This window comes from Opisthocomus hoazin, chromosome 21, assembly GCF_030867145.1.
Source record: "Opisthocomus hoazin isolate bOpiHoa1 chromosome 21, bOpiHoa1.hap1, whole genome shotgun sequence".
NCBI classification, from domain to species: Eukaryota; Metazoa; Chordata; class Aves; order Opisthocomiformes; family Opisthocomidae; genus Opisthocomus; species Opisthocomus hoazin.
This window is the reverse complement of record NC_134434.1, coordinates 3,879,402-3,894,604: the sequence shown is the minus strand read 5'-3', so window position 1 is coordinate 3,894,604 and position 15,203 is coordinate 3,879,402.

The window sequence follows — 15,203 nt, the reverse complement described above, 5'->3', positions numbered from 1 at the left end:
CAGTGTGTCCCAATGAAGTATCACTATTCCAGGCAGTAAGGAAAATGACTGATACGTAAGAAGTGCAGAAGGATTTCATGGCACTGTGTAGACAGTGCCATTAAGTACCATACAAATTCAGTACACAAAACTGTACGCATGGGGAAACATAATGCAGTGTAACATATAAAAAAATAGACTCTGAGCTGACAATTACCCATCAGGAGCAAGGTCTTCCACATGTGCTGCATAACTATGTGAAAATATCTACTCATTTCTCAGCACTGGTAGCAAAACAGAAAATAAAAAGAGACAAACTGACTTTGCAAGCAATTATGATTCCACAGGGAATAAAGATGATGAGACACATGGAGGTGCTTCCATAGGATGACCAATTAAACAAACCCAGAGATATAAGATAGGAGAGAACTGAGTGGGCATACAAAGCAGAAATATAAAATCAGCACAGTGTGGAGAGACTTGACAGGGATCGGTGTTCTAACTGGCTCTGACATTAAAAGAAACAGGAGAGTGCAGAGGGCAGAAGGTTGAGGACAGTGTGTGTGTGTGGGGGTGTGGGTGTGTGTGTGTGTGTGTGCGTGCGTGTGTGTGTGTGCGTGCGTGCGTGTGTGTGTGTGTGTGTGTGTGTGTGTGTGTGTAAACGAAACTACCTGCAGGCAAGTTGTTCAAAAACACAGTGACCTGTAGGTTCTTCACAAAGTATGCAGGTAAGCTGTGGAACTCCTTGTCACTGAAAACTAAAGAATTATACAGTTTGAAAAGAGATTTGGACATGTTCATGGAGAAGAAATCTACCAGAATTTACCAGCTACACAGAAACCCTCTCCATGGTGCAAAAGCTCAGAGCTGTACAGGAAGACAGAGTTTCAGAGAGCACTTGAGAGTAACAGCGTGCTTGGTTTCTCTTTTCTTACAAGCTTATCTATTGCTGGGAAAGCACAAATACATTCGGGAGATGGAAGGACATCCTCTGCTCCAGTTTGTTTGGGGGTGGAAAATGAGGCTGCCAGTCGGGGGCAGAGGGTTCAACATATGTTTTGGGAGGGATACAGAGGCTTCTGGTTTGCTTTTATGAGCTTACAGTGTATTCTCTCTACATCTTGCTATTTGGATGCCTAATGCTTGGTTTAGGTCTTGCCTAAAAGGCAAATTCAAAAAAAATTTAAGCTCTAGTTATGACTGTGGTCAGACATGGAGCATAGTGAGCTTCCAGTGAGCTTTGCTCACAGTGCTGGAAACATGGAGCTGACAGCTCAGTGTCAGTATGGCTAAGACAGAATTACCAAAATGAGTCTTTAATTATCTGTCTCCAAGATGAAAACTCACCAACGCAGCAGTGATTTTGAGGTTGTTCTCCTGTCAGTAGTGAGGATGAGAAAACGGAAACCCCATACGTCTCTGTCATTGCTATCTGAAAGAGTGACAAGAGTGAGCTTTTAAGGAGCTGATCAGTTTTCATCCACAAAGAGCTTAATAAATCTATCCAACACCTATCAGTGATGCCAGCCTAGCTCTTCCTTCCAATGTGTCATGTTTTAACCCTAGCTGGCAACTAAGCACCAGACAGGTGCTCACTCACTCCCCCACGATAAGATGGGGGCGGCAACTGGAAGGGTACAAGTGAGAAAACTTGAGGGTTGAGATGAGAACAGTTTAACAGCTAAAGCAAAAGGCATGTGTGCAAGCAAAGAAAAACAAGGAATTCATTCACTACTTCCCATAGGCAGGCAGGTGTTCAGCCATCTACAGGAAAGCAGGGCTCCATCTTGCATAACAGTTACTTGGGAAGACAAAAGTCATCATCTAAACATTTGCTCCTTCATTCTTCCTCCCCCTGCTTTATAGTCTGATCCTGATGTCGTGTGGCATGGAATATGGCATTGGTGGATAAAGGAAGAGCAACTGACATTATTTACCTGGACTTGAGCAAAGCATTTGACACTGTCCCACATGACATCCTTGTCTCTAAACTGGAGAGACAGGGGTTTGATGGATGGACCACCCAGTAGATAAGGAATTGGCTGGATGGTTGCACTCAAAGAATTGCGGTCCATGGCTTGATGTCCAAGTAGACACCAGTGAGGAGTGGTGTTCCTCAGGGGTCAGTTCTGGGATCCGTGCTGTTTAACATCTTTGTCAGCAGCATGGACAGTGGGATTGAGTGCACCCTCAGCAAGTTTGCCGATGACACCAGGCTGCATGGCGTGGTCAACACACTGGAGGGAAGAGAGGTCGTCCAGAGGGACCTGGACAGGCTTGAGAGGTGGGCCTGTGAAAATCTCATGAAGTTTAAGAAGGCCAAATGCAAGGTCCTGCACATGGGTTGGGGCAATCCCAAGCACAAATACAGGCTAGGCGGAGGGTGGATTGAGAGCAGCTCTGAGGAGAAGGACTTGGGGGTGCTGGTCAATGACAAACTCAACATGACCCGGCAGTGTGTGCTTGCAGCCCAGAAGGCCAGCCGTCTCCTGGGCTGCATCCCCAGCAGTGCAGGCAGCAGGGTGACGGAGGTGATTATGCCCTTCTACTCTGCTCTGCTCTGGTGAGACCCACCCTGGAGTCCTGTGTGCAGCTCTGGAGCTCTCAGCACAGGAAGGACATGGACCTGTTGGAGCTGGTCCAGAGGAGGGCCACAAAAATGATCAGAGGACTGGAACACCTCTGCTGTGAGGAAAGGCTGAGACAGTTGGGGCTGTGCAGCCTGTAGAAGAGAAGGCTCTGGGGATACCTTAAAGCAGCCTTCCAGTACCTGAAGGGGCCTAGAAGAAAGCCGGAGAGGAACTTTTTACCAGGCCTGTAGGGATAGGACAAGCGGTGATGGCTTCAAGCTGAATGAGGTTAGGTTTAGACTAAAGGAAGAAATTCTTTTCTATGAGGGTTGTGAGGCACTGGAAGAGGTTACCCAGAGCAGTTGTGGATGCCCCCTCCCTAGAAGTGTTCAAGGACCATCTCTGTCTCCTCCCAACTTCCCATGCACCCCCAGCCTTCTTGCTGGTGGGGTGGGGTGAGAAGCAGAAAAGGCCTTGACTCTGTTTAAGTACTGGTCAGCAACAACTAAAACATCCCTGTATTACCAATATTTTTTTCATCACACATCCAAAACATAGCTCCTTACTAGCTACTGTGAAAAAAACTAACTCTGTCCCAGCCAAAACCAATGCAACATGACATGTTAGAAGGCTTACTATGGTTTCCTAGTAAACTTCAGATTTCTTTCACTCCATTTTCTGCTCCGCAATTGTGGTCCACGGCAGGTGGTTTCACTCCTACTTCAGAATACCTGATCATTCTCTGTCTACAGTAAGATGTTTCATTTCCTTAAAATCTCCATTACTGTACAGCAGTAAATACGATTTTTTTTCCATTAATATCAAAAGGCTCCAGGGTTTTTATTGACCTGACAGTGCATGGTCTTAGGGCTCTTCTGGGTCTGAAGTGGTTTTAGCTTGTTTTAATAACTGTATAGTAGTCAAACAACTATTACCTAACCTGTTTTAGGTTAAATTTGTGAATACCATATATGGCAAATGTCTGACAAACCTTGTAGGTCACTGCATAAAGAATTACATTTTGTGATAACTGAGGCATGGGAAGCTACCCTGCACCTTTTAAACTTCATTTGGAAACCAGTGAAAGGGAAGCAGATTGTGAAAAGGAAAGAGATAAAAATAAACCCAAACAAACCCAGACCAAGTAGGAAGAAATCTATGCTATACCATACGCCTCCTGACAAAGACTTCAGGATGCTGAAAACTCATAGTAGGCTCCCTCCTTGCTGCATCACCATTCTCAAGAAAGACTGAAGAGTCAACCTTAGGACAGAAAGTAACATTGGAAGGGTAAGTAAAATACCACACAAAGCAGGCTGTTACAAGAAAGTATCTCATATAACAATTTTAACTGTTTCATTTATGAGGCATTTCTATATCAATGAGATAATTTTTGTTATTAGACTTACAATGGGAACTTAGATCCACATGTGTGGTATGTATCAAACTGCCCATAGCAAGGAAATATCTCCTTCCACTTTCCTGCTAATCAGTATGTGTGAATTTCCATGTAAAATAGATTTTAGAGACTTTAAAACCACACTCAACAGACAAAGCACAAGTTACTGTGAAATCTTTAGCATGTATCAGCACCAGTTGAGTATGAAGGACCTTCCCTACTAGAAAGGAGTACAGGACAGAGTGGTCTGGGCCTCTGTCAAACGCAGTTTTATTTTTTTGGGGAGACTTTTTAAGATAACCTTGTATAGAAGGAAAGGGCAAACTGCAATTCTGCAAGAAGATGCACTATTTATTAGAAATGTGTCAAATGACTTAGCAGATCCTTTCTAATCTCAGGAACTGGCCATACAGATTTGAACCTTGCAGGTGGACCTAAGATGTTGGGATGTATATATGGAGGTTCTACCTCAGCAGCACATCTCCAGCCTATGAATGGAGGCTAGAAGAAATCTGGTGTGCCCCTTTTAGTCGCATGCTTAAATCAGGCCTTAAAAATTTTTCACTAAGCCATCATCAATAGTATTTTTGCATGTGCCTAGTGGAAAAATTTAATCCATTCTGAGGTATGAAGCACATCCTCCCACATAGCTGCCAGGTGAGAGCGAGCAGAGGCTGTACCACCAGGAGGTGCTTGCTTGGCTCTCTGCTCAGTACTTGTGAAGAGTCTTTTGGAGAGATAGGTTGTAAACAACCTGCTTAGACAGGTCATGCTTGCCTTAGCTATCCTCTTCCCTTAGAAACCTGGGCTGGAGGTAGACAGTCTTCTGTGTCTTAAACTGTGATGCCAAGCTACTGTGTCATGTCACAATATTCTCATCCCAGTGAGATTCCCACGACTTACCTCCTTCTTCCCAGCTGAAATGTTACAAATGAAGCAAGAGCCATCAGAGAGGGCAGCTCCAGGCCGGAGGCCTGGGGAACGCAGGCCAAGCCCATGGGCTGAGCGGTGGCAGGGATTGCAAGGGAACTGCCTGCCTGCTCACACCCAGGCCGAGAGGCCCTGAGGAGACCGTGGGTGCCCCAGGCAGCACGACATGGGAGGGAAGTGCAGCCAGCCGTAGTGAGGCCCCAGGGTGGGTGCTGGCGTAGGGCCCAGAGACATCACTTGGGACGGCGGCTGTGCCTGTTGCCGTGTCGTGTCGGCTGTTGCTGTGAGGGCACAGCCCCATCAGCTTTCCTCTCGGCTTGGGGCTCCAGCGGGTTCCTGTCCATCCGGGGAGCTCGGCCAGGCAGCAGCCGGCCGGGCCCCCTGCTCACGGCCGCCATTGCCAGCGGGTGGCAGCTTGGAGCCGCCGAGGGGGATCCTTCTCTGGGTGCCCGGCCCGCTGCCGACCAGCAGCTGGGTCTGCCTTAAAAACGGGGGCTTTGGGGCTGCTGAAACTGCCTGGCCCACGTGTTGTCACTGAACCGCAGCAGAAAGGTGAATCGCCAAGGAGGGGGGTCAGCCAGTCTGCTGTGTTCGCCACTGGGACAGAGCTCAGACGGGTGGAACGGGCCAGAGGAGGCCTGGGATGCTCAGGGTCACCAGGGCTGAAAGAAAAGACCCTGACCTGACAGCAGCAGGCTAAGGAGAGCTGTGCTCTGGCTGGACCTTCATAGTGCAGGTCCCAGGAGAGGCCCAGGGTGCTGGATCACCCTCATTCGTATTAGGATGACCTTGAGATCCAGCCTCCACAGCTGATGACCTCCTAGACACCGAGGCCAACAAGGGTGACACAGAAAGACCCTCGCAGCCTGAAGTGTAGACGAGTCATTCCCATAATCTACCTTCATGCTACCTCAAGACACACAAGTAAGCACAATATTCTTCCCCCTTGAAGTGGATGTGAAAATGTCACTGCAAACTCAAGCAAAGCCCACCTCCACTGTTCACACACAGAAGCAGAGCAGGACTACAGAGGGAAGAAGAAATCCTGCCCCTCATCTCCCTCGCCTATCTCTCCTGTCCTGAGTCTTCCTCTTGCAGAGGAAGCCTGGGGTTAGGCTGAGAGCAACCCCCTTTCCCTCTGGAACATGTCAGCAGGACCAGCTCCCTGGCAGACAGGGCTGCTGTGAGAGGAAGGTTCAGGCACTGACGCACACTTGAAACACCGTCTCTGTCTCCCTTAGCGAGTAGAGCAGCACAAGGTGAGAAGATCAGTGGGGCAGAACAGCAAGTGCTGAGGACCTGGCAGCTGGACTAAATGGGTTTCAGGGGGAAAGGGTGGGAGTGCCAAGAGCTGAGTGCCTGTCTGAGGTAGGAACACGTTAGATGTGCCCCGGGAACAGACCTGTCATGCAAACCAAAGTGTGGGACCACAAGGAGAGCTGCTTCAACAGCATTTTCCTGTTGAACACTAAGCATTAATGAAGACATGCTGAAAGACTCCCTGTGCAATTAATGCTGATTACACCATGCCAGCATGTGCGGACCCCAGCGGAGGCAGGGGCTGGTTGACACCTACCCCCAAGGACACTGTCCCTGTCCCAGAGGGGATGATCCAGTCTGGGAGTCTCTGTGCAGCCAAGGCTGCAGGCACAGAAGTGCCTTCTGACTGCAGTGCCCTGAAACCCTCTCCTTCCCCTTGCTGACAGGGGTGAAGTCTTTGTTCTGCTTCTGCCCTGGCATGTGGCAATGAGCTAGCCGCGACTGGAGGAGGAGAGGGCTTTGGAAGGCCAAGAACATCTACTTGCCTTATTTAGGTGAGCTGTGCTTCATGCCCTTGGTTCTACGGATCCCCTCTCCAAGGAGGAGTCTGGGGCCAGAATGTGACGGTTCCTTCATGATACAGCTACTGAAATGGTAACGGGCCATCCCAGCATGAACCTGCCAGAGACCTGGGTCTCCAGTGGCAGAGTGTCTGGCATAATATCTGCACAATCAAAATTTTACCGTGGGCATCTTCAGATAGATGTAAGGTCCTGATGAATTAGGGTACATGAGCATAAAGAGCGAGAATTGGCTCCATCTGGCTCATGATGGAAATATAAAAACACAGTAACAAACAAGTCAGGGCAGAAACAACCATAACAGTTGTGTGGAATGGGACATGCACATGTGAGGTCTGAGATAAGGAGAGAATTAACAATGGGTCAAATCCCTTGAATACGGGATTGAAAGGTGTGGTTATATATGAAAGGAAAGGATATGAAAAAGGGACAGGGCATTTGGGAATAAGAAGCAAATTGATGTTAGCTTTGGGGAAGAAAAATACAAAAATCTGATAGATATTAGGCTTGGAAGACTGCTACAGGTAAGGGTGACACCAAAGAGAAAGGAATAGGAGTGAGAGGTGGGAAAAAGTAATGAGACTGCTGCCTTTTTATTGTGAGAATTGATAGGCTTGAGGCTACCTTGAAATGTATAAAATAGTTACAATTATGAGTATACAAGCATCTATAACTATAGATATTACATTATTATAACTAGATGTTTCATTTGGTTTACTAGTAAATGGCAATTTGAGCAAATGGCATGTCATAAGGAAGATCATGTCTTTGTTTTTTTAAACAACATTTAAGGTCACTAAGCATCTTGTGCAAAGGAAAATGTATATGAAGAAAAATACCGGCAGTTGAGTTTTCTTTTGTTGACAAAACTTTTCTGGCCAACATTTTCTATGCTGGGATTTCTGAAGACATAAAGAAAAATCTGTATACAGTCAGTATAATTTGAGGGAAAAGTATATGCCTATGTCAGTCCAAAATTATTTTTTCAGTAACTGAACTAGAACATTTTTTATTGGTTTTATTACAAAACTATTTGTTCTCTGTCTGCTTTCCATTTATTCAGTGACCAGAAAAATTATCTTGGTAGAACCCAATAAGCAGGGCTCATAGCATTCATATACAGAGCCATGCTATTATTTTGCAACAAAATTTTACAAAGACTTTACAAGTTTGATCTGATTATTTCTTTGAATAGAAGATGAGTACTTCATGATTAAAATAGAAGTTTTCTTATTATTTTTCAAAAAAGTAAAATATTAAACTACATTAGTGATTAAAGTGCTGAACATTTATGGTGGTGATGGTGTTTAATACCAACAACTCAACTTCCATATGCCTCCAGGCTGTATATATCCAGAAAAGTCAAATAATAAACATTATGTCTTAAATACTTGTTTAGTTCTAGTGAATCTGGAAATGTTCCTTATTTATATTGGCGAAATATATCTCATTCATTCATATAAATTAAAGTATATTTAATTTCTCATATATTTATATTTTGATGCCATATCTTGAAGATTAGAATCAGCTTGTAATAAAACCCCTCTGTAGTCAGACTGCCTGCTAGCTGGTAAGTAATGCAAAGGTCACTGACCTTGAAAAAAACATTGGTCTGTAATTACCATAAAGGAACATCTCTGAGAGAAAGTTTAAAATAGATGCAGCTGGTGTACTCCAGTGAAGCTTCACGGATTGCAAAGATTCTCAGAGCTATAAGAATCTGGACATCAGAGATGTACCTCCTAAGTAAATAAGCACTGTTTCATTGACAAGATGACATAAACTGAAAATGTTCATATTCTGCAAAAAGAAACTTCTACTCAGTGAACTCTGACAAACCAAATTTATCAAATCAGTTCTTCGTTACTTACAAGTTTATTCAAACCCCAGAAGAAACTAAGAGCTGAAAAAGATCCAGTCTTTCTCATGAAAGAAAGGAAGAAGTCTGTTGAAGTATCCTCTCCTGCTTATGTGGGTAGCGCTTTGGAAGACATGACAATACTGCTGGGAATGTATGATTCAAGATACATAAAGTCCTCAGACTGGGGGTACTAATAGGCAAAGTCCAAGGTTTGCAAACGTGCAGGGCAGAATGCGGGACAGAGCACTGACGTGCTCATTGCACGCCAGCTCTGCCTGGAGGCCTCTAGAGGTCACCCTGCTCCAGGAGGCACAGGCTGGCTGGAAAGATCCCTGAGGGAGCACCAGGGAGTTGAAAACACGGATGCAGAAGGTGAAGGTTACGCCTGTATGCTTGGTAAAGCAGTGATTTAGTGAAACGGTCTCCACAGTTTAAGATGGATTGGAAATATTCACACAAAGTTCAGGCAAAGCATAGTTTAGTTGTACTTTCCTTTTATAGTGTCTGAGAGTCACACATCAGGGTTTATGATAATCTGCCTGCATCATGATACCTCTCAAATTTTGTGACAGACGGAGGGTCACTTAAGGAACATGCCACCTAACCTCTTTTTCTGAGTCATTTGCATCCTAATATTAATATCATACTAGCAACCCTAATTTCCCTTCCATCCACCTCCCTGTCCTTCTCTGACTCTTCTTGCCACCTGTTGTCCCTCTGCTTTCTGCACGTTACTCAGAGGCTTCTCACCTGTTCTGTAACTGGAGTCACTCAGCTGCTTAAATGTGTGAAGGAAATGGCATTCTGAAAGTCACCTAAGAGTTACTTAATATTTGCTGTGGGAATAGGAGGTGTGTGCATTGTTCACCTTGGCTGCACATTCAGTACTGCCCATTTTCAAATACAGGTTGCACATTTACCCACTTCCTACTCTCAGTTGGTTGTTTCAGGACCTTTCCAAGAGACGAAGTTGCTTTAGTCTGTGTGTGGAAAAGAGAGTTACTGCTGGAAAGAGAAGACTTCATGTGTATGAAAGTGCATTTTCCAAATCTCCTATATGGAGATATGGAATGTTTGCTTCCGTTTTTATGTAGTGAGATTTAATTAGAAATGCACAATGCATTTCAGATATTAGTTCTTGAAGGCAAGAGCAGAAGCAGGAAAGAAGACCGACATGTCTGCTGCTGCCTTGTATGAACTGTAGCATAAGCTAGCCTTCATCAATAATATTCTTGGGAGATCTACATTTAGCCCCAGACATTACCTTTTACATATGTACAAAAATTATTGATTCCAGCTGCCTTTCTTCCTAGAGAGTTACTCCACAACTCACATTAGTAATGGTAACTACTGGGTTATCTCAAGAAATCAGTTCAAACTTCCATCTCCTCCCCCTCCCTACTCCAGCATATGAAGTCTTCATCAGGAACATTCAAACAGATACTTAGAGGACATCTTAAGAACGTAACACAGCATGTTAAACTCCATATTTAACAGACAAGTTCAATGGGGAATATAGAAGGTATTCCCTGTAATTAATTTAATCTAATCCAGTACTTATCAAATCTAATAAAGAAAGTGTGTCCTTACCATCTCCAGGTCCCATTCACAGCAATGTGTTAGTTGAAGTGTAGCAATGAGAAGATTTGCTCTGAAGGATTAATGTTCTGGCATTTCTGCTTATCATCTGCCAGCATGCCTGGGAGCTCTCCTTTTACCCAGGGAGCAGCAGAATGAGGCTACGCTTCCTACATCATACCATGTACACTGATGGTTTACAGGCTGTATTGATCTTCGCAAGCATGCTTTTCTAATTCCGATAGCATGGCTGACAACAGCATTTACAAGCTGCCGATCACACAAGGATTGTTTGGTTTTTTTTTTCAATGAGTACACTAATTAGCTCAAGAAAATGCAGATTTTGTTCCAGATCTCTTTTTATGGAAAAAACGGTAGGTTGCATTTTGTGGATGAACTGTCAGGAGTAGCAAGAACAAGTACTGTACACTCAGCTGACTGATCTCTGAAATGTAATTCTTTTTTACACAGAAAGAATTGTGTTAAACTCAACACATTGTCCCACGCCAGTGGTAAACGCAGGCTAATTTCCTGAAAATTCTTTTTTCAATCCAATTTGTCAAGAGTCTTAAAACCTGCATAGAGATGTATTCTGTTCTGCCTTGAGTGATAAATGAGTCTGTTTTATATATGGGATTGTTAAATTTTCTGCAGTCTGCTTAAAACCTAAGCATCCCATTTTTCTTAGATACCATAACTAGTGAGGAAGCATGAAGTAAGTAGACGTAATCTCTACTTCCAACATTCCTTACAGAGCTATTCTCAATATCACCTCAGCTGGATACACTTAAATGTCTATTGACTGATGAGAATAGCATGAACCTTTTATCAGTTATAACTGGTTTGAGAAAAAACTCTTCTGATCCTTCTGCAAAAACTTAAGGTTTTTCTTTCAGTTTAATTCTTCCTCAAATTATAAATTTACAATGATTTCTTCTGAACTGTCAGTACACAGATCTAGCAATGTCTATAGCCTGTAATATCTCCTTACTACCTACTCTATATACCCCTGCCTCAGGTGTTAACCTACTAATCCATAAAAGCTGAATGATCTAGCTCTGAGGATTTTTAATATCATAGGCAACATTATGTCACCCTTCATATCTCAAACCTTCAAATTTTCCATTGAAATGGATGCAATCACTTTTTTATCATATTTATGTATTTTTGTCACATAACACTTTTTTGAAAATGACAGGTCTTGGGCATTTCTGTACCAAATTCATTGTGAGCTTTAGGTCACTACATGTCACGATTAATGGGATTTTTAACCTTTCATTATTGCAATGCCTATTACACAAGGTTTTCTGAGAATATATCCTGCTTTCAGATCTGCCCTTCTCTCTGTGCAAAGACTTGGGCTCCTGAAGCCTTTGCATTTACCTGGCTTTCATGTGGGTTTTAGGTCATTCTGCTGCAGGATAGATCAGATGTTTTAGGCACCTCCCTTTACCAGTAAACTAGCTAACTTTATATGACAAAGGCATAGATTTATGGCCCATAAGCTTACTTCAAAAACTGGTCTAGAGCCATTCTTCCTGTACTTTGAAGATATCTCTGGGCATAATGACCTGTAATTATTACTTCAAAGCTTCACATCTCCTTTGATGATCTTTAAGTGGCTTCCTTGTGTCTTCAGTTACTTCTGGTTCCATCCTGTACTTTTCTGTCTTTATATTGCCTTTTTTCAGCTACAGCTTTTGCTATTCTGGCTTTATTCTAAAAATTTTGTTTGCAGTGTGAGCTGGGCTGAATGCTTTCAGCTACATGGACTGCAAGTGACTGGCCAGTATGGTTTGAACTGGAAGTAATTAATTATTCCAATCTTATTTTTCTCATGCTGTGTTAACACTCATCTGTGTCAGTATTGATTCTTTCAGAATTTTTCCATTACAATGCTTTTTTCTGTTTGCGTTCTGTCTTGCTGCTTTTAGAATGTATGCCAAACCTGTTCAGATAACGTCTTGAAGCAGAAGTTTACTTCCTGGCTAATGAGTCTTGCCCGAGCAGTCTTTCATCCTGAAAATACTTGCCTAACATATCTGTAACCACTTCTCTGTGCAGCCTCATTACTGAGCAGTCTTCTTCAGTTTCACAGTGACGATGTGTGAAGTTATATTCTGCTTTTGTGCTTGAAATCATTGTACTTCCTGCTATCTTATCCATATCAAAAATGTGTAATACTTCCTCTTTCTTCCCTTTTCCACCATTCCATCCCAAAATTCTTCCCGTTTATACCGTCTAACACCCCTGATTTTGTGACAAGCAAACTGACTCAAGTTAGCTATCAAACAAGGTGGTATGGAATCAGCCAATTGTACTGCAGCTGCAAATTTGCTGGGCATCCTTAGGGTTCACGTCTCCCTCACAATATCTTGCTAAGAAGTCACATCTTAGCAGGAAATGACCCAGGTCTGCTAACTGTATTCTCTTGCCTGCTGTTCTTCAAATCTTGAAAGTCGAATGATGTTCTACATGAAATGGCTTATGTCTTTGTGATTACAGCATTGTCACACTATGTTGTTTCGTAGTCACTCAGGCTAATGAGAGCTCACAGCACAGCTATTTCACTGTCTCAGTGTGTGCTGTAATCACTAGGCATTCCTGCACCTTACATTTGATTACACACCTGGAAACCGAAAGAGATTTTTAGATAACGCTCTGTCTAACCTAGTTCCCAAAAGATTTAGGGAGCAAAAAGACACCTGTCTCCCCAGGTTGAGGCTACTTCTGAATGAACATAACATCTAACACTGAACATTTAACAACAGTTCCAGCTGGCACTAATTTAAGCAACAAGAAGTTTAACTAGTGCTACAGAGAAGGCAATCAGGATTATTGTATTTAACAGAATTTAGGCAGTTGCCATTTTCCTCTATTTGTAGTGTTGACGCTGGGTGAAACTCGCTGCTTGTTCAGTGTTCATATGTCACTCTTCCTCTAGGCTTGTTTTCTTATGATAAAGCTAACCTTTTAGCTGACCTTAGGTGGACTGAAAGAAGCGCAATAACCACAACTAAAGATATTTTGGCAGTGTCTTAGATAACTAGTGAATGACAAGCATGTTTGGAAAGCTCCACAGTCTGACTGGCTTGTAAGACGTGAATCTTAGCATTTCTCATCTATTTTAAACACACTAGCTAACCAGTAAGTGTTGACAGGTAGGAAGCTTGTTGGAATGTAAATCAGTCAACGAACAAGAGAGAACAACCCTTCAAAATAGATAGGATTCAGGAAGGTAAACTGTCCTACTTCTGAGTCTGATGTCTTGTTGAATAGAGTCTGAATTATTAAGCCAAATTCAGACACATTTAGAAACCATTCCCTCAGGTATCAGTGCGGATGGAGATGACATCTAAAGAGCATTTGGCTTATAAAAGATACATATGTAGTCAAGAAGAGCTCTTTTCTATTCAAGAGTTATTATGAGTTACAGGAACAACTCAAATAAAAGCTTCATTAAATTCTCAAGCAGTTTGTCTTCTGAATAACAGAAATTCCTAGATGCCAGTATGAGGAAATGTCTGGCTGAACATGAAAGAACTCCATTTCTTTGTACAAATTAAGTACAATAGTCCCCTTTGGACAATTATTGTCACATAATTCTAAAAATATTCTGTTTCTGATCCAAATTCTCATCCACAGTCAAATTACAGAAAATCTATCTTGATTTTCCTAATGAGTCTGGACCTAAGGGTCATAAGGCTTATAAAAAAAAAATCTCAGAGTGATCACTGTTAATTTTCAATGGGCAATTACAGTAACAGACATTAGCATGTTCTGGCTGGAATAACATACAAGATCAGCATCAGGTACCTTCTATTCTATTCTATTCTGTTCTGTTCTGTTCTGTTCTGTTCTGTTCTGTTCTGTTCTGTTCTAAAGACACAGCAGTAGAGAACCTGGCCATTTTTTGCCTTTGTCCTTTATTGCTTTAAGGAGGAAAGGGGTTATCGGAGTAGCTCATATTAGTGTTCCTTCTGAACTTTTAACTTTAATACTAGTTCCTGATGTTTGCTTTGTTTATTTATTAAATTTGTTTGTCCTGTTTTGTGGTCCTTTTTTACATTCCATGTAGAATTCTACATTCCATTCTACGTTCCATGTTGAATCTCAGAATATTTGAGACTGGAAGGCACCTCTGGAAATCATATAGTCCAACCCCCTTGCGCAAGTAGGGTGAACTAAAGCAGGTTGCTCAAGACCTTGCCCACTTGGGTTTGAATTTTTCCAAGGATGGAGACTAAACAACCTCTCTGGGCACCCAGCTCCAATGTTTGACCACCCTCACAGCAAAACGTCTGTTCTTATGTTTAAAGCGATTTTCTGTATTTCACTTTTTGCCCATCGCCTCTTATCTTGTCACTGGGCACCACTGAAAAATGTCTGGCACTTTGCAGGTTAGAACTGAGGAGACAAAAAGCCACTTTTTCACAGGATTTGGCCCAGTCCTGTGATTCACCAACAATTTCTAAGTATTGCTATAAAGAGGTGGCATTTTAGCACAGTGCCACCCAGTGAAGCCACAGTGCTGTGCAGTGTCATCTCAACTGAAAAACAGAGAAAGCGCAAGACAATCATCAACATTTAGAATCATAGAATAGTTTGGGTTGAAAAGGAGTTTTAAAGGTCATATAGTCCAACTGCCCTGCAGTAAGCAGAGACATCTTCAAATAGATCAGGTTGCTCAGAGCCCCATCCAACCTGACCTTCAGTGTTTCCAGGGATGGAGCATTTAGCACCTCTCTAGAAAACATGTTCAAGTGTTTCACCACCCGTATTGTAAAAAATTTCTTCCTTATATCTAGTCTAAATCTATCCTCTTTGAGTGTAGAACCATTAGCCCTTGTCCTATCAATATGGGTCATGTAGTGGTGATTATTTTGACTTGAACTAGCTGTAGAGTTCAAGGCAGTGGTTCCTAACAAGCACGTGGCTGGGGAGGAAGTACTTTATGAAGCACTTTGGCTGTTGGGACAAGCAGTTACTAGGGTGGGCTCAGCACAGCATTTGGGAAGAAAGAAATAATGGGTTAGCAGCAGGAC